Here is a 21,285-nt window from a genome sequence, read left to right on the forward strand (position 1 = left end):
TCGCTATTATGAGCGCTGAATATTCTGACGAATCATCATCCAAATAGTCCACCTCAGATAGCTCAGGTGTAGAAACTACATAATCCCATGTACGGGGCTCTCTTAGCCTGCCTGGAGGTTCCTGGCTGAGAATCTGATATCTGTTCGGCGAAAACCGCATGAACTTCTTCCCGAACCATAGCACATATAACTTGCAATAAATCCTGCTGCTCGTCCTTCACCATTTTTTCTGTACATTCTGGACAAATAGGCTTTTTGCACTATCCTCTAGCCTTTTAATACATAAAGAGCATCTTTTAATCCTTTTCCTATCCCCTGTAGTTTTAAATGCTTCCTCCTAAAAATAGAAGCCACTATACCAACATACTAAAGCCACCACTTTTAGATTTGTCCAAGTGGATCACTTACAATTGGCACAATCTCCTTTTCACCATCCACACTGTCCATGGCGTTCTGGAGGTGTTGTGGAGCCTGAATCCCGCAGGGAAACTTATAGGAGTTTGAATTTGGCACCTTAGTACTCGGGGACGCCGCCAGAAGCATGCATCTGACATCGTGCAGAACGCGACGCCACGTCATCATGGGGAGTTGGCCGCCGCTAGACGCTGGAACCTAAGTGTGAGATGCAGGAGCACCTGACCCGGGCCCCATGGCCTCCTGACTGCTCCTCTTGGTCTTCTGGATGGGCCATATCCTGGACTTCCTCGGTGAGTATAATCTCTGTGACCACCCTTTGGCACGGAGATTTCCCTCTGTGTCCATTGGGACAGGAAGAAACACTGAAGATGGATGGTGAGAAGTGGCCTTAAGAACTCTCCTTCTTCCTGTCCCCAGGTGGGGCAACCTCCATGTGTGCTGTCAGGATGGACGCTATGGTAAAACCTGCTATCCAATTGTCTACACCTGGAATATGGACCACCAAGAGCACTTGAAGGTGATCTTTGGTCAATGTAAAGATTTTTGTTGCCTCTGCCTTAACCACCAAGCTGCAGGTCCTGCCTTAATTTATTTTTGGGACGGTCATAATGTTATCGGTTTGGACTTGAATGAGGAGACCTGTTAGCTGAGGTTAAAAGTGTTGAAATGAGGGGACGTGTCCTAGTGAGCAAGGCAGGAAGACGCGCCGGCAGAAGAGCTCCATACAAGTGGCTAACCTGAGGCCATCCAGCTTCCTTGCCCCTCGGAAGCGCTCCCCTCCGGCACCAGAATCCTCCCTGAGCCATCTGGAGCAAATAGAGAGGACCCTCGGCCTACTCGGTGCACCTTGAAAGTTGCAGCCTAGTCAGCCAGAGAAGACGGGGACTAAATTAGCTGACGGTCCCACGTGGCTGGATCCCAGTACTGCAGTGGGCCTCCCAGCAGCAGGAAACACCTCACAGTGTGGTGAGCTCCTCTAACAAACAGGCCAAAGCCCCGATATTGGCAGCCAGAAGCAGAGACCAGTCAGCGGAGAGAGGCCCTTGTCACGAACCCTCCAGAGACCACAGCAAAGCGGGCTCACTACAGGAAGCCCCCCTTTTACGCCATAAACCCAGGAGACATGCAGGAGAAAGCAGGCTAGAGGCCCGAAAACACCTTACCACCCAAGTCACCTCTTCCCCTAGCTGGGTCTGGGTCAGTGCGGTTCAGGGAAGTGGTGGAACCTCACCCCCTCTCAGATAAAGACACTCGCTCTGATAAATCTCATCCACTTTTTTCACCTTAGCATGCATTGTCCAGATGCTGCTGAAGAACAAGATGCAAATAATGCATAATTAGACCTCCTTGCATCACCACGGGGAACCGCATAATTCTACAGAACATCTAAAAATTGTGAATTCCAACAGAAAAATAAGCAAAGAGGTCCTTGATATGCCAAAACCCTCCAAGAACCAAGCAGATTTAGACAAATATCTAAGGAAAAGGTATGCTTCGCCTGCTGCACAAAAGATTAAAGGGGTTGTCCCGCGACAGCAAGTGGGTCTATACACTTCTGTATGGCCATATTAATGCACTTTGTAATATATATCGTGCATTAAATATGAGCCATACAGAAGTTATTCACTTACCCCCTCCGGTGCTGGCGTCCCCGTCTCCATGGCGCCGACCAAAGCTGCCTTCTCTCTGGACTAGATGCGCTTGCGCTGAAGGGGCCGAAGCCCTGTGCGGCCCCTTCAGCGGCACCTTTTCTCAGACGTATGAAAACGGCCATACTCAATAATAAATACCAGAGAGTCTCAAACTGGAGAAGAACCGCATACCCCATCGTGTGATTCAGACCAACACTTAGTCCTTAGTCCCAGTATATGCGTATCTCCTGTGAACAACCATTTATAACAAGAGCATGACAATGGAGTCACCCCACATCATACAATCACAGATCCGTGGGCGGCCCATGTACCAGAAATATAGTAAGATACCTGCATACACAAATAATACCGTCTGGCAGGGGATTAATAAGACAACTACAAACATATCAAAAAGTTGTGTGTTTCTTCAGCCAAAGTGTTTTCAGATACGTTAAATAATTTTCAAATTAAAGAATATATAAATTGTAATATCCGATGTGCGGTCTGTATGATCACATGTGATATCTGTAAGTTATCCTATGTGGGATGTACGTATAGAAGATAGAAAAGTAGAATATTGGAACATTTTCAGGATACTGCGAGGAACATTGGATTAAACCTTAAAAGGAAAATCTTGTTGTCTCATTTGTGCTCCTGGAACGTGTGGTTCTGTTGGGTTTCCAGAAGTACATGGCTGCTGATGTGGTTGATTTGGCTGGCTGATGGTGTGGAGTCTCGTACTAGACAATCACCACCGGTCTGCTCCACATAAATACCAGCCCCTTCTTCATTTATTCATTCCCACTCAGAGCTGGGTGTTATGCATGATCTTAGTCTGAACTGTTTCTCCCACGTTCCCTGAGGATGTTCTGGACACCTGTATTCCCGTCTGCATGTTATGCGGGCCCTCTCTTCCTTCCCCTTGGGCAGTTACGGCCTCCAGACATCTGAGGTCATGTGTGTTGTCAGGTGAGTAATGCCTGACACGGTTCCCTTTACCACGGTTCGGTGTTTGACGCTCTTTCTCTGTAGTGTGAGGACACTTTGTACTAGCTTCTGTTATATATCTGTATGCATGAGTTATGCGAGTAGAGTTTCTGTCAGTTTGTTGGTATGTACCGCGACGTGTTTTGTGTCTGTGTAGGTGACCAGACATGAGGTGTGATCAGTTACCGTTTATAGGTGGATGTCCCTTGTCTGTTGGTGCATGTGAACGGTGTCCTGTCTCTTACCATCTAGGGCAAACCAGACCCCTGGGTTTCAGCATCGTCCGTCCCTATTGGGATAATCGCCCCACTTGTAGGCAGGACTCCTGGGGCTAAGTTATCTTGTTAGAGTAGGGAGTATCTTCACCAAAACATGAACCAATACCTCGTACGTACTTCAGCTATTCCATCTACTTATGCATGTTGGTATTCTAGGTAAATGCTTTGGTGACTGTCAATCATTGGTCTGCTCTCAAGTCCCATTTCCAGTACAGTTTGCTATGGTGTTTAGCATGTATGCATGTTCCCCTATCCCAATCCTTTCCCTCCAGTAATTGTTTGGGTTGCGTCTATGGAGGTCACTGTTTTCATGGCCTGCACGGATGTATCATGTGTTACATTATTAATTGTATCAGTATGAATACGACTGTTTGATATGTTTTATATACAACAGAAAACTCAGACAACACAGACTCTTCTCTACATGTAGTCTCACCTGGGGGGTCATCTGTAGGGATCTCCTCCTTACACAGCTGATCCCCCCTCACATGTGTCTCTGTAGCATCAATAGGGATCGGATCTTCCTCCGGTTTCACCAGCTGTGAAATAAATATTGTAAAAGTCATCACACAGTTGGAGAAGTCGTGTGGAAGGTTTTATATGGCCAGAAAAGGTCATTAATTAGTATGAGGAGCCGGAATGACATGACAGCAGTAGTGATCTGGGCCAAATAGCTGCAGGTCTCCTGTATAACTCCAACCTGTTGCTTCTTTATTCCCACCAGAAGTCTCCAGAACCAGAAAATAGTGATAAGATGTGAAGATCTAATGTCTGCGGTCGGCTGTAATCCTGCCATCTCTAGCTTTCTCATTACACAAGTATCAATCATATAATAAGACTAAACACAAGACCTTCCCAGCTGTCCTACAGACCAGAGGGAGGATTTCATGAGACCTTCTCTCCAACTACCTGATCATCCTGTGGAAGAAGAGGCCGGGGACATCTCTCCGCTGCTGTTCTCTTACTGGATCTACCTGCAGAAAACACAGATAGCCACTGAATTTATTCTCTACATACAAATAATAAAGGCCATGTGGATTTAGTCCTGTCTATTACCTGGTGATAGGGGGGGCTGGTGGTCCTCCATCATGACGTCCTTGTACAGATCCTTGTGTCCGTCTAAATACTCCCACTCCTCCATGGAGAAATAGACAGTGACGTCCTGACACCTTATAGGAACCTGACAACACAATGATACCGTCATCACCCAGACACGTTATACCGCCATAGCGTTACTGTATAATATCCCAGCATTCCCAGCAACGTCACCTCTCCAGTCAGCAGCTCAATCATCTTGTTGGCGAGTTCTAGGATCTTCTGCTCATTGATCTCCTCCGGTATCAGAGGGTGAGGTGGAGGCCCTGTGATTGGGCTCAGGGGTCTTCCCCATCCATCAGACACCGGGGCCTGACAGCCATCACTAGAAGTCTTCTTCACTACCGTGTAATCCTGTTTATGGGGAGATACATCCATAAATATCACTGCAGACATTCCCAGAGTCCTTCATGTCTCCAGTTATGTCCATCTGTTATTAAGCTTTAGTGACCAGCTCATAGTGTTTTTATGTACTAGTTAAGTGGGCTTTAATCCCCGAGGACATAAAAACATGCATCATGCGGTGATTAAAGCCACGTGGGCTATGGATATGATAGCTGCATGCTGTCAGTGCCCAGAGATAGCTAACAACATGGAGCTACCAACGTCCAGGTGACCTCCTACTGGAGCATATGAATGGTATCCTACCTTCCCTGGTTTTATTTGTAGGCTTAGTCCCAAGAGAGGAGCATTCTGAGAGTTAGGAACCCAACTTTCCCAGGCTGACATTTACCACCTGGTAATAGTGTTAGGACCCATCTGAGCTTGGTCACCTGGACGTTGGTAGATGGACCAATGTAATTTGATCAAATTATATGCCAAGAACCTTGCATTATTTAATGTGGTCAGAGTATTGATTATAGGCACGTAAACCTCTGACAGTAAATTTATTTTGCGTGCTGTTGCCATTTTTGGTTTCTGCTTCTTCTGTATGCGTTTGATCCGTGGTAATGCGCCGATCAATCAAATGCATTGGATTACACAATTCCAGTCACATTAATGGGTCAGAATTACGTAATCCACTCGCAGAAAAAAAAAAGAACGCAACAGGTTTTATTTTACCACAGATATCCGTGACATAGAGCTCATTGTGCTCCATGGTCGTGGATATACCCGCAGCCCATATGCATCTACATTGTATACGGGCTGCGGGTACCCGCATCATTGCTGAGCGACGGCACGGAAAATATAAAACAAGAAGAAGTGTACTGCGCATAACTGCCTGTGTGAGTACATTACGTGGCCGTACGCAGGGTCACAGCTGGGATCCGCTGCAGGCCTCCACAAGCGGATTCCACATACACCCGTGTGAGCCCGGCATTATTCAGATAGCTGCCTGTAATACGTAATTTACAAGAAGCCCCGGGAACGCTCACCTTCATGCAGTTCCAGGAGCAGCTTGTTGAGCGCCCTCTGTGTGAGACCGCCGCACCTCATCAAGCTTACGAAGCCTCACAGAGCGCCACTTTCTACACCCCATACCTGCCGCTGAGGTCAAGAAATACCCTACCAAAAAGCATGAGAGGAGGGGGCATACCCGGTTTTATTGCCCCATGTGCCCATCCTAACCAGCCTCCGTAATTATCCCCGTCTTCAGAAATACCACATAGTTCACATCATTACTTTTATTTAAGATTTGGGGGGGAATGCCAAAAAATGAGGATGGGGGAGATATTGTTTTTTTAGGGAGTCAATTTTTTTTCTCTACAAGTGGGCAATGGGGCCTGGAATTTATTCCGTTGTGCCCTGAAAGCCAACAGGTGCTCCTTCTATTACAGGCCTAGCCATGTGTCCTGTAAGTAGATGGGGGCTACAACGGGTATGTTTCTGAATACAGGACAAACAGGGGGATCCATTTTGGGGTGCAAGTCTTCATTCATGTGTGTGCTGTACAAGAAAACTGTTTTTAAAATGACACAATTGCCAAAAAATGAAAATCATAATTTTTTTCCTTCTATTTTGCTTGAAATCATTCAAAACCTGTGGGGTCAAACCACGCAGCGCACACCTAGAGGAATTCGTTAAGGGGTCTAGTTTTCCAAATGGGCTCATTTGCGGGGGTTCTCTATCATAAACAGATGGAAATATATATCTTATCAAAAATGTGTGCAGTATGTTTGCACATATTTGAGATATTGCAATTGAAAATGTGAAAAAAATAATTTTTTTTTTACAATTTTCCAAATTTTGGCGCTTTTAATAAATATACACAAATTCTATTGGTCTATTTTTACCACCTAAAGAAAGTAGAATATGTGATTAAAGAAAAACAATGTCAGAATTACTTGGAGATGCAAAACCTTTACGGAGTTATTCTATCTTAAAGTGACACGTCAGATTTCCAAAATGGGGCTCTGTCATTAAGGTGCAAACAGGCTTGGTCACTAAGGGGTTAAGGTTCTCCTCACATCGGTGTTCCTCATTTCTGTAGTTCTATTCCAGCATAGAGGCAGAACAACAAAATTCCAGGTCCTTTACATGAGAGACATCAATGGAACCCAAGAAACTCCATTGCCTTATAATAGGTCTGGTGGGTCTCCACTATCTTACCAGAAAAACAACAGAAAACTATAGAATGTGACGTCATCCTCATAATCTCTCACCTCTCCTGTAAGCTGGAAGAGTATCTCTAGGGTGAGGGTGAATATACTCTCCGCCATCTTGTCCCGGTTCCTCTCCATCCTTGTCGGGTCAATCAGGATAATTATCTGATATGGAAGATATCAGCCGAGGATCCTGAATGGGAAGAAGACGAGACAATGTAACATCATACAGGATGTAACCAATAGCAACAGGATGTAACCCATAGCAACAGGACGCTCCAATGGCCGGACTGCGATACTTTTACCAGTTTAATAGGCGTTAGAAACATTGCGCTAAACCCGTACTGAGCTTCTACTGATCTCACTGGGGCTTCTCAGACGAGCGTCTTAACGCGGCGCCTCCAACACGGGCTAAATCATACGCTGCATGTTGTAGTTTACTGTCTTGTGGTCCGTTTTGATGCTCTTCATCACCCAGTACAATGATGGGGCGGTAAGAACGCTGAAAACACCACGTTACTAATGTCTGTGTGAGAGCGGCCCTAATGTACCGCCTACTAATACACAGCGCGCCGCAGGGAGCGAAAGAAGCCGGCCGCCATCTTTGTCCTGGAGGGGCGCTTTATTACCAGTTAATAAGTTATATGAAGTCAAAATGACGTCAATGTAAAATCTAACTTGTTCTGCAGAAAGACGTCACATGTGGGGAAATCCATGGCGAGGCCGGGGCTGAAGGGGTTAATGATACCTGCCCCCCAGTACTGGAGACCCCACATACCTCCACCTGCAGCCGGACAGGAGCCGTGGGGTTGTTCTGTGCTTACAGGACCTGTGATGATCTCACCGTCATGTGATCAGTGTGTGGGAGGAGACAGGGGGGTCACATGACCAGGTCTCTCCGCTCAGAGGATTCAGGACTCTGCTGTGTGAGGATGTATTCAGAGAGTGGATGGAGCAGAGCCAAGTGTGTGTGAGACGGGGGAGCCGAGCCGAGCGTTTGTGTGAGACGGAGGAGCGGAGCCGAGCGTGTGCGAGACGGAGGAGCGGAGCCGAGCGTGTGCGAGATGGAGGAGCGGAGCCGAGCGTGTGAGAGACGGAGGAGCGGAGCCGAACGTGTGTGAGACGGAGGAGCGGAGCCGAGCGTGTGTGAGAGACGGAGGAGCGGAGCCGAGCGCGTGCGAGACGGGGGAGCGGAGGCGAACGCGTGCGAGACGGAGGAGCGGAGCCGAGCGTGTGCGAGACTGAGGAGCGGAGCCGAGCGCGTGTGAGAGACGGAGGAGGGGAGCCGAGGGTGTGAGAGATGGAGGAGCGGAGCCGAGCGCGTGTGAGACGGAGGAGTGGAGCCGAGCGCGTGTGAGACGGAGGAGTGGAGCCGAGCGCGTGTAAGACGGAGGAGTGGAGCCGAGCGCGTGTGAGACGGAGGAGCGGAGCCGAGCGCGTGTGAGACGGAGGAGTGGAGCCGAGCGCGTGTGAGACGGAGGAGCGGAGCCGAGCGCGTGTGAGACGGAGGAGCGGAGCCGAGCGCGTGTGAGAGACGGAGGAGCGGAGCCGAGCGTGGGTGAGACGGAGGAGCGGAGCCGAGCGTGCGTGAGAGACGGAGGAGCGGAGCCGAGCGTGCGTGAGAGACGGAGGAGCGGAGCCGAGCGCGCGCGAGAGACGGAGGAGCGGAGCCGAGCGCGCGCGAGAGACGGAGGAGCGGAGCCGAGCGCGCGCGAGAGACGGAGGAGCGGAGCCGAGCGCGCGCGAGAGACGGAGGAGCGGAGCCGAGCGCGGGGGAGCGGAGCCGAACGTGTGCGAGACGGAGGAGCGGAGCCGAGCGTGTGCGAGACGGAGGAGCGGAGCCGAGCGTGTGCGAGACGGAGGAGCGGAGCCGAGCGTGTGCGAGACTGAGGAGCGGAGCCGAGCGTGTGCGAGACTGAGGAGCGGAGCCGAGTGTGTAATATGTGTGTGATGTACATGTAACAGAGTTGTATATATGTGGATGCAGTAATATTTTGTATGTTATTTTTTATAGACTGCTGTTGTTATGAAGAGTTTTTAGAGGTCACTCTTACACATAAATATTGATACTTCTCCTATGGAGGGGGCATCATTCCCAGTATGGGGGGGTCTGACTCCCAGCATTCCTGACAGTGTGCTGTGTGAAGTACTGAGCATCCTGACCTCTCCTTCCATCTCGGACGTTGTTCCTCATCACATGGCCTCTGTGCAGCTTTCTATGTGACTAAGGATTAAGATGCAATACCAGGTGCCACCACTCTGCAATGTACAGCGCTGTGCCTGTGTATTAGACTTTTACCCACTTCAGGATTGCCGGATAAATATTAAGAAAGCACAGCAGCATGTAGCATTAGCAGTCAGCTAATCACAAATCTAAGTTACCCGTGGGGACTAAATAATTAGACTTAATAAAGTTTTATTAACAGTTAAAAAATAGTATATTAAAAGTTGAAAGAAACACATTTTACCAATTTTCCAATAAGAAAAAAACCCCCCATATTTGTATTGCCATGTATGTCAGAGCTATTAGAATGCCGCAATATTTGTCCTGCACGGTGAAAGCCTTAAGAAATGGCCTGCATTGGGGGGCGTGGCCTGGTTATGGACCGAGATCTCTGCTTTCTTCTGAGGTTAGCTCTGTCTCCCCTTTTATATCCTACGAGCTACCATGACAATTTGTGGACTTGGAGACACAACTCTCACAAAATGGTATTAATATTGGTGATTTTACCCGTTCTACTTTGTTAAGGCAGCCAATATTTTACGTGTTTCGGGGACGCGGCCCCTTCGTCAGATATGACTGCAATAAGTTCAGGATATAGCTGAGGTTTCTCCTATCCTTACTACAGCTCTGAGATGCAAACAGAGATGGCTGCTTTCTTCTGAGCTCAGCTTGGTCACTCCTCTTTTACCGACATCTAAGCTTTGAGATGACTTGTCACAAGACTTCCAAGGCACGACCCAAGCACCTCACTGAATTCTTATCCACTCAAAGTTCCCATCAGAACTCCACAGCTGAGGCCTACAGCGCTGCCTCACCCGATAGGCCACAAGATAACAAAGAAATCCATTGCTATTTCCCATGAAGCTCACCAAGCTCTCCTTCAAAGCCGGCTCAACAATGCCGCTCTCCAGCTACACCAGACCTGGTGAGGGAACAAAGGACTAAGGACCCCCAAGCTAAAGCAAAGGATGCTCTATTAAGTTCATAGACAAAATTCCAGTTCACAAGTCTTTCCCCCTTTCCACTAATCCGATGACGTCAAGAAGAATATCAACATGAAAGGCCTTCTGATGATACTTACCACCCCAGATTCATCCCAGAGGGCGTTGTACGCAGATCTAATTGACCTACTCGTCGACTCTATGCGGTGCCTTCCTCTTCAATATCTTCTCTTACAGGAACCCCTATTTCACCGGAATTTGCCTACACTCCAGTTATCAGCTTGACAATTGAAGCCACCATCTCGACAGCCTGAGGATTTAAGGAACCTGTCATTCAAGCCAGAATGATGACTGGAAACTCTACTCCTCTTGGGTTTTTATCGCATTTGGAAAAATTCTATTTCCATTCTGAGTGTTTTTCTCTTTATCCCATCTCCCATCATTCCTACAGTAGAGTCTGGATATGGGTTTGAGTCTTGGTTCTTTTAAGTGTCAGGTTTCCGCACTATCCAGCCTTAACTGGCTTTCAAGTTTGCTGTCTGTACTATATAATATTGTTAGGGGTTAATCCTATTTTTAATAACCTAACATAAGAAAGATAAGGAAACAGTGTAATAAATGTGACATTGGTTATTTGGTTGTATAATGTTATGTATTATGGAAATGAAAAATATGTAAAACATTCCAGAAGTTGCTAATAGAACTTGGATATAGAATCATATGTAAAAAGGTATATTCAAGCGTTTATTTGGATGATGATTTAAAAAAAAATACTAAATGTATGATTAATTATATTTCATTCAGCCATTTTGATCACAATTCTGAACTCTTGACCAGAATGTACTGAATACTAAGTAGGTGGCTAAACCAGTTCTATGTGCAACTCAGAAACAATGCCCCCTCTTTGATGTGCAAATTCGATTGACTTAGGAGACAAGGTTAAACTTAACACACAATGGACTTTTAAGATTACATCCTGGTCTGGGAAGAGGTGTAATTAAGTATGTACTCAGACAGTATGGAGTGAATCTTTATGATCATATGTAACTGTTTGATGTCCACTTCACACAGTTTTGCTGATACCTTTTGTTTAGAAGGCTTTTGATTTACAGCCATATTGTAATCTGTTGGAATGAGGACTTGGTCAGCAAAGTAGTTTGAAACTTAGTATCAGGTAACATTTGGAAATGCCTTCTTTTCATCTTGCATAAAAACTAGCAATTCTTCAACAATAAAGGAGAACTCATTCTGATTCACTAGACTGTGTGTGTGTAGTGGCTTATTATGGTTCTCACCTATGAGTACTCATTATAATTCTCCTTTGAATTTGGACTCAGGCAACATTCGCACTGGTCTCCGTTGACAGACCCCCAACAATATTTATTACTGAAAACTTGGAGGCTACTGTACCCTACCACCTCTCTCCCAAAATCAGCATAATTGAGCTTAAAAGGAAGAGATAAAGAGGTTTAGAAAGCAAGTACAATCGCTCCCTTATATAATGAGTGGTCTCTGAATTAAGGTATAGAGATCAAACATGGTGTTAATTTAATTGATTCTATATAATACCTATTCAAATCCTATTACTGTTTAGAAAGGATTCGCACCTCAGAGTATCCAATGTATGAGAGATAGGACTAAACTACATTGACTAAATAATACTGGCTAAGCTGTACTGAGCTAGCTTTAATGAAGTCAGTATCTCTGTTTTCTGTAATACCCCAACCTAGCCAGGTTGCATAGATGATACCAATATGCCGCACAGCTAAATACTGGTTAAATAATACTAAGTGAGCTATAGTAAAGGTCAGTACCTCTGCTTGCTGTAACATCCCAACCTAACTAAGTCGCATAGATGATAATAACCACACCACACAGCTAAATGCGTTTGATAATGCTGGCTCTACTATATTGAGCCAGCTACAGCAGGGTAAGTATCTCTACTTACTGTAATACTCCACACCTTTCCATATCATAATGGTTGATGTTTCATGAGGAGCTTTTTAAATCAGCAGGAAAAATATTTAATTCTTAGGCTGCATTCAGACGATCATATATCGGCTCGGTTTTCACACCGAGCCGATATACGTTGTCCTCGTGTGCAGGGGGGGGGGGGATGGAAGAGCCAGGAGCAGGAACTGAGCTCCCGCCCCCTCTCTGCCTCCTCTCCGCCCCTCTGCACTATTTGCAATGGGGAGAGGCAGGGCTAATTCTCAGAACTTGGCCCCTCCCCCGCCTTACCCCATTGCAAATAGTGCAGAGGGGCGGAGAGGAGGTAGAGAGGGGGCGGGAGCTCAGTTCCTGCTCCTGGCTCTTCCATCCTCCCCCTTCCTGCACATGAAAACCGAGCCGATATACGTTCGTCTGAATGCAGCCTAAAGGATAATCAGATAATGGCCATGCAGCCCTGATGGTGGACTGACAGCATAATGAATGAGACGATCCAGTGCAGCTATATATGCTCCAAGCCTCCACCCCCATTCACTGGTGAAGTGTCACTCTTCTCCAGTACAGAGTAACCAGTAGATTAGAAAATCCATAAATTAGTATTTATACTCTGCAATGCACAGGAGGAGCTGATAATACATGTGATGAATATTAATATTATATAACTTATCAGGAATGTATAGCACTCCAGAGTCAGCCATACTAACTAAACCATAACGTAAAGGTAATAATATACTAAAAGATTTATTTATATATATGATGGATTACAGCAATACAACCACATGCGGAGCAGAAATGATACAGCAATAAAGATTAATAAACTGCCTTTAGATATTGATAACCTGTATGGAATGATACACTATATACAGCAGTGGCCATAAGGATGGGATGAAAGCTAACCAGATAAAACATATTGATTGTGTCATCATATTGGGTAGACTAGATAAACTGACTGCATACGTCCTTCCATAATTTTCCAACCTTGATGAACTGCTCTGGAATGTCCAAAAGTCTCCAGCTGTGTCCCCAATGATACCGACAAAAACAAGATTTTTGTACTTACAGTAAAATTTCTCTTGTTTCATTCATTGATGGACACAGCAATTAGTCACCGTGACAGAATAATTCCCAGAATGGATTCACAGAGAAGTATCACCGAGGGAACCACTAGTATTAAAATTTAACTTTTATTTGAAAATAAATTAAAATGCGTGAAGGCCTCGTTTTTTGTTTTTATAATAAAACCTCTATTAAATTTGTGTGACGTTCTCAATTGGTTTCATCAATTGCTTGTATATATATATATATATATATATCTTAACTAGGAGATTCTTTTATGCTCAAGATGGTATTTATCACTATTGAGAATGTGACTAGTTGCGTTTAACACTAATAGTGTCAGATGATGTCAGTGATATGTATTACCCCCAAGCCAGTCTCCTATTACAAGCAAAAAAGTTTTTTCTTTTTTTCTAAGGAATCTGATAATAAGCTCTACATCCACTCAATAGCCATGTTTAATTTGGCTTATTAGAGTCGCAGAGCAGATTCTTTAGTAAAGACCAATTGGAAAATTATAAAAATAAAAAGGAATCCAGCATCTGATGTATAGTGCTGAGTATTTTTCCTTGTAGCGGCACTATATAAAACGCCGTCACTGCTCTTTTAGGCTTATGCCTTTGTACATGTGAGTGATCAAACAAATGGGTATAGCGAGATTCCTCTTGATTATACAAGGATATCTCAACACTTTAACCCTGTATAGATGTTTGTCGCCCACAATACCTGGGACGCATTAGGTTTTGATGGTTAAATTTTTGCAACCCATCAAAGTTACATAGATGCCTAATGCTAGTCCTAATCCCACTCTGACAGCCCCATCGACGCGTTTTTACAGTTAAATTCTTATGACTGTGTCATCAGGATAGTTTGTCTTAGGTGCAGACACATACAGCCTGACGGCTGTGTTCAAATGAGCAGCATCGGCCATAAGGATGGGATGAAAGCTAACTAGATAAAACATATTCATTGTGTCATCATATTGGGTAGACTAGATAAACTGACTGCATACGTCCTTCCATAATTTTCCAACCTTGATGAACTGCTCTGGAATGTCCAAAAGTCTCCAGCTGTGTCCCCAATGATACCGACAAAAACAAGATTTTTGTACTTACAGTAAAATCTCTTGTTTCATTCATTGATGGACACAGCAACCACTAAGCTGTTAATATTTTTTCTGATATATTCCTCCTGTTCATAGAATTCTCTTTTTGCAGTTGCTGATTTTACGGTAAGTACAAAAATCTTATTAGCTTCTTGAAAACCAGTTCCACAAAGTCACGGATGCTTGGTGGGATTCTCTCGTCATTTCTGCACATAATTGGTAACATGTTTTAAGACTTAATTGCATATATTAATGTGAAATACTCTATGATTTTTAGATAAATCACATTAATTGGCAGTTGCATATGTTAGTGAAATCATTTGCTAAATGGTATGTTTTCAGGTATCCAAATTAACAGTTAATGCTCGAGCATCGAGGAAGCTTACAAACCACACACACCTTGGATGTGATTGGAAGTCATCTGATTTATTCCAAACCACAGAGATATTTTATACAAAGACATTTGAAATGAGGCTAGAACACGCCTCACTTATAATAATTATTATTCATTATAAGTCATTCATTATCATTGGTTATTTAAAAACAAAACAATCATTATGTCAATGACATCTTAGTTAGAAGCAGGACTTCTCTCAGGCCAATTGGAACTATTTCTCATGAGACTCCTGTAAAAAGGCCTTGCATTCTTATAACAGAACAATAATATGAGCTAAAGAAAGACAGTGAAAAGCCGTAAGAAGAGCAGGCTACAAGACATAACATGAAGGAAAGGAAATGTTATATATTTTTTTTAATCCCTTAAGAACATGGCTTTTTTGGGGATTAAGGACGCAACAATTTGTGTCTGATTTTAATCTCCGTTTTTCAAAAGCCATAGCTTTTTTATTTTTCAGTCGACACTGCTTTATAAGAACTTGTCTTTTGCGTGGTGCAGTATAGTTTTTATTGGTGCCATTTTTGTATTTTTTTTTTATGATTGCAGCAATTCTGCCATAGATTTTTGTTTGTTTTTTTAAAGCGTTAATTATGCAGCATAAATGACACAATCATTTTTTCTGTGGGCCGGTACGATTACAAAGATACCAAAATTTTTATTTTTTTTTTAGGTTTTTCCACTTCTGCAAAAAACACTTGTTTTTGAAAATCTTTTTTTTTTCTAAATCGCTGCATTCAAAGTCCTATAACTAATTTATTTTTCCATGGACGGAGCTTTGTGAAGGCTTATTTTTTGCGAGACAAGCTGTAGTTTTTATTGGTACAATTTTGGGGTACATAGAGCTTTTTTGATTACTTTTATTGCGTTTTTTGGAAAGGCATTTTGCCTCAGTTCTTTAGCGGTTTGCCATTGTTATGAACACGATGATACCAATTATGTGGGATTTGTTTTTATGCTAATATGAGAAAAAGCCCCAAACAAGGTTTTTTTTACACCATTCGTGTCCCTCTGAGGGACTTACACCATACTAGCTCTGATTGCTATGATAAGGCATTGCAGAACTTCTCTCCTGCAATGCCTTATCGCTTATTACACCAATCATAGACATCCTTTTGCCATGGCAACCAGCTGGGCTCTCTGCGATTATATCGCGAGAGCCTGGCAAAGTCACAGAGGAAGAACGCTCCCTCTGTGAACCTTTCCCATGCCACAATCTACATAGATAGCAGCAGGCAAGGGGTTAACAGCGGGGGGCACATCTCTAATGCACCCCCGCTGTTGCAGCGGCAACCCGGCTATCAGTGACAGCCGCCTCCCGCTACTGGACAGCGCGAGATCGCTTCTGATCTTGCTCTACCCACATGACATAAGGGTACGTCCAGTTGGGGGAAGTACCCCGCAGCCATGACATACCCTTACGGGAACATAAAGGAAGGTGCATCAGTCATATTTCACAGTATTAGACCATCATACTTTCATCAATCCTTTAAAATTTATAATACCCTCTTTTTTATTTTTCATTAAAATAGAGTACAAAAAAGGTATGAAGTGCAAACATATTAAACCTCTAACTTTACCCACAGCGCGATCGCCAGTACAGCGGATATTCAGTCTTTACTCAAGTACCAAAAATCAAGAAAAAAAGGACGAATTTTAAATTTGCCTAGAGGAATTAGTCAGACATGTTTAATACAGTGTTATGGAATTCAATCCACCGGTCCCATATCCTATAAAATTTGTAAGGGAAACCTCGAGCCATGTATGTCAGCTTATATAAGGGGGTAACACTATTTATTTCATGCAGCCAGGTAGTGTTAGTGGGTTTTTAGGGGGTGCTTCCAGTTGAGTAGTATTACTTCTTTTGCATAGAATGCGTGTTGCTGTGTCGCCAAAGAGGCAAACCCTAGGGTGTAAAATACGCAGGGTTCCCAAATTTGTTTCTATAAACCCAAGAATATCTGTCAACCAAGGCAGCAAAGCTTAGATTCTTTTGTTGGTAGCGGGAGTGATGGAGTCCTGAGTCCTCTCTCTTGGGTGGTAAGTCACGCCCCCTACACATATATTTCGTAATCATCTTTGATTTTCATGTTGGATCTCGTTTATCAATCAAAAGAGAAAATGTCAGCTTAGTTTAACACATGAGATTTGTGAGTGCAGCATTTGACAAATTCAACCTATTAATCTGGTTTCTCCTATGTATGTTTTTTGATAGTCAACAAGATTTGACTTCCAAGTACAATATTCCCAACATTCAGAATATCAAAATGGTTTCTCCCCGGTGTGACTTCTCTGATGTCTAAGAGGATCTGGTTAAGCTGTAAACATTTCCTACATTCAGGACATTTATAGTTCCTGTCCTGTATGATTATTCTGATGTTTCATGAGATTTGCTTTCTACTTAAAACATTTCCCACAATCAGAACATAAATACAGTTAAGGTTCTGTGTGAATTCCCTGATGTTTAACAAAATTTATTTTCTGGCTAAAACATTTCTGACATTCCGAACATAAAAATGTTTTTTTTCTCATGTGTGAGTTTTCTTATGTGAAACAAGATATGATTTTGTCTTAAAACATTTCCCGCATTCCGAACATGAATATTGTTTCACCCCTGTGTGAATGATCTTATGTTTAACAAGATCTGATTTATGGTTAAAGCATTTCTCACATTCTGAACATGAATATGGCTTCTCTCCTGTGTGAATTCTCTGATGTATAACAAGACTTGATTTATGGTTAAAACATTTCCCACATTCTGAACATGAATATTGTTTCACCCCTGTGTGAATATTCTGATGTTTAACAAGATCTGATTTATGGTTAAAGCATTTCTCACATTCTGAACATGAATATGGCTTCTCTCCTGTGTGAATTCTCTGATGTATAACAAGACTTGATTTATGGTTAAAACATTTCCCACATTCTGAACATGAGTATTGCTTCTCACTTGTGTGAATTCTTTGATGTATAACAAGACTTGGTTTTCGCGTAAAACATTTCCCACAATCAGAACATGCATATGGCTTCTCCCCTGTGTGACTTCTCTGATGTATCACCAGACTTGATTTCTGCGGAAAACACTTCCCACATTCTGAACATGAATGTGGCTTTTCCCCTGTGTGAATTCTGTGATGTTTCAAAAGAGTTGATTTATGGTTAAAACATTTCCCACATTCTGAACATGAATATTGCTTTTCCCCTGTGTGAATTCTCTTATGCTTCATAAGATTTGATTTATGGTTAAAACATTTCCCACATTCTGAACATGAATATTGTTTCACCCCTGTGTGAATGATCTGATGTTTAACAAGATCTGATTTATGGTTAAAGCATTTCTCACATTCTGAACATGAATATGGCTTCTCTCCTGTGTGAATTCTCTGATGTATAACAAGACTTGATTTCTGCGTAAAATATTTTCCACAATAAGAACATGAATGTTGTTTCTCCCCTGTGTGAATTCTCTCATGTTCCACAAGACTTGATTTTTGCGTAAAAGATTTCCCACAATCAGAACATGAATAAGGCTTCTCTCCTGTGTGAATTCTCTGATGTATAACAAGTTTTGATTTCCAGTAAAAACTTTTCCCACATTCTGAACATGAATATGGCCTCTCCCTTGCATGAGTTCTGTGATGTTCAACATCTTTTCTGTAAGTATTATTTTGTTTAACATTCTGCAATGAATCCGAAGATGGAGCCTGTTTAGAAGGATCCACTGATAGATCTTTGCTGTCAAGTGCGAGGGGTATATTTGGGACAATGGCAGGCTCTTCATATGTATCTTGTATGATACTATAATCTTCCATTATACAATATGTTGATATTAAATGTCCCTCTGAGCTCCTGGTGTCGTCATCTGCCAAAAACAAAATGGATTTTAATATTTTTCAATATAACATTTACATTCTACTGATAGCTAGTTTATGACATTTGTATAAGAAAAAAATGTTCATACAAATTGTAAGGCATGTATCAAAATTCACAGGAGCCACAATAATTCAAGGAACATCTAATCTACTGACAAACATCCTAAAAGACCAATGATTTTTAGCAAATAAACTTACTTTTTTGTATTTTTCATCTCTTCATTGAAGCTCAGTATTTACGTACTGAGTACTCCAAATAGCGGCTTTATTTTAACCCCTTTTGTTACACACATAAGACATATACATCTCAACTGCACATACCCTGTGGAGTTAGAACATATATAGCCGTCCACTGCATATCCAGTGGCCTCAGGAAGCGATCCTGATCCATACACAGTTGGTAGCAGAGGTCTTTGACCAGCAATATCACAAAAGCCCCCATGCAACTAAATCAATGAGGTGTTATCTGGGTATCATGGCAGCCAGGGGCTTCTGAGGGATTTCAGTGCCACCATGATCACTTGCATAGTAAAGACATGCCTCTGGCAGGTCTTCAGAAAGAAGATTGTCAAAATCCCGTATGATGCAGAGTATTTATCTAGTTATATCTAGGTTTGGATTTAGGGGGAAAAGACCACCTGCCCATTTTCCCTTTGCTTTTCCCTCTACGTTGGTAAGATTCTCTTCGGAAGGATGAAGCTTTTCTTGGCAGGTAGTCTGTTGGGAAGCCCTTTTTCCCATCACCTGCCTTCTCCAGGATCTTATCTAGGACCAGGCCAAATAGGTATTTACCCTGGAAGAGAATTGCGCACAATCTGTCTTTGGACAACGTGTCTCCCGACCAGGCTCTAAGCCATAACGCTCTTCTAGCGGAGTTTCCTAACCCAGGATTTCTCACAGCAAATCTCACAGACTAGGCCGAAGTGTTGGCTAGAAAGGCTGTAGACTTCTTACGTAGAGGGATGCGCTCTAGAATTTCTTCTCTGGATGTTTTTTGTTGTAGGTGAGACTTGAACTGGTCAAGCCATAGGTACTTGGATCTCGCTACTGATGTAGCTGCTATATTGGACTCTATTTTGGTAGCTGACGACTCCCAAGCTCTTTTAAGGAATCGTTCTATCCATTGGGTCTTTAAGCTGAGAAGCATCCTCAAATGGAAGGGAAGTTTTCCTGACAAGCTTTGCTACCTACACATCTACTTTTGGGATTGAATCCCACAGCACCGTATCCTCTGATGCAAACAGGAGTCTTTCCTTAAACTCCCTAGGAATGGATAGGCCCCTTTTTGCCACATGCCATTCCTCTGTAATGAGCTTCTGTAGGTTTTCATTCACTGAGAAGCACTTTTTCTGTTGGGTTCGGAGACCCCCAAACATTTCATCCTGTATGAATCTGGGTTGAAGAACTTCAATCACCTTCATAGTATAGCTTACCGCTGAAATTAATTTGTCCAAGTCTTGTTTGGAGAAATAATATTTTCTCTCGCTATTATGAGCGCTGAATATTCTGACGAATCATCATCCAAATAGTCCACCTCAGATAGCTCAGGTGTAGAAACTACATAATCCCATGTACGGGGCTCTCTTAGCCTGCCTGGAGGTTCCTGGCTGAGAATCTGATATCTGTTCAGTGCGAACCGCATGAACTTCTTCCCAAACCATAGCACATATACCTTGCAATAAATCCTGCTGCTCGTCCTTCACCATTTTTTCTGTACATTCTGGACAAATAGGCTTTTTTGCACTATCCTCTAGCCTTTTCATACATAAAGAACATCTTTTAATCCTTTTCTTATCCCCTTTTGTTTTAAGTGCTTCCTCCTAAAAATAGAAGCCACTATACCAACATACTAAAGCCACCACTTTTAGATTTGTCCAAGTGGATCACTTACAAATGGCACAATCTCCTTTTCACCATCCACGCTGTCCATGGCGTTCTGGAAGTGTTGTGGAGCCGGAATCCCGCAGGGAAACTTATAGGGGTTTGAATTTGGCACCTTAGTACTCGGGGACGCTGCCAGAAGCATGCATCTGACATCGCGCAGAACGCGACGACACGTCATCATGGGGATCCGGCCGCCGCTAGACGCTGGAACCTAAGTGTGAGATGCAGGAGCACCTGCCCCGGGCCCCATGGCCTCCTGACCACTCCTCTTGGTATTCTGGATGGGCCATATCCTGGACTTCCTCGGTGAGTATAATCTCTGTGACCACCCTTTGGCACGGAGATCTCCCTCTGTGTCCATTGGGACAGGAAGAAACACTCAAAATGGATGGTGAGAAGTGGCCTTAAGAACTCTCCTTCTTCCTGTCCCCAGGTGGGGCAACCTCCATGTGTGCTGTCAGGATGGACGCTATGGTAAAACCTGCTATCCAATTGTCTACACCTGGAATATGGACTACCAAGAACACTTGAAGGTGATCTTTGGTCAATGTAAAGATTTTTGTTGCCTATGCCTTAACTGCCAAGCTGTGGGTCCTGCCTTGATTTATGCTTGGGACGGTCATAATGTTATCGGTTTGGACTTGAACGAGGAGACCTGTTAGCTGAGGTTAAAAGTGTTGAAATGAGGGGACGTGTCCTAGTGGGCAAGGCAGGCAGACGCGCCGGCAGAAGAGCTCCACATACAAGTGGCTAACCTGAGGCCATCCAGCTTCCTTGCCCCTCGGAAGCACTCCCCGCCGGCACCAGAATCCTCCCTGAGCCATCCGGAGCAAATAGAGAGGTCCCTCGGCCTACTCGGTGCACCTTGAAAGTTGCGGCCTAGTCAGCCAGAGAGGACGGAGACTAAA

At 43.6% G+C, this 21,285-nt stretch overlaps 1 protein-coding gene and 1 pseudogene across 1 annotated transcript in view; one reads left to right on the plus strand and one right to left on the minus strand.

Annotated features, from left to right (window-relative positions):
* The window catches only part of LOC136624336 (zinc finger protein 250-like), a 325,143-nt gene that overhangs the window by 114,633 nt on the left and 189,225 nt on the right, over nt 1-21,285 (plus strand). The gene's annotated exons all lie outside the window — the stretch shown is intronic.
* LOC136624998 (zinc finger protein 585A-like) overlaps nt 1-21,285 on the minus strand; it is a 30,074-nt pseudogene that overhangs the window by 5,621 nt on the left and 3,168 nt on the right.

The sequence above is a fragment of the Eleutherodactylus coqui genome, chromosome 4, assembly GCF_035609145.1.
Source record: "Eleutherodactylus coqui strain aEleCoq1 chromosome 4, aEleCoq1.hap1, whole genome shotgun sequence".
In the NCBI taxonomy this organism is placed as follows: Eukaryota; Metazoa; Chordata; class Amphibia; order Anura; family Eleutherodactylidae; genus Eleutherodactylus; species Eleutherodactylus coqui.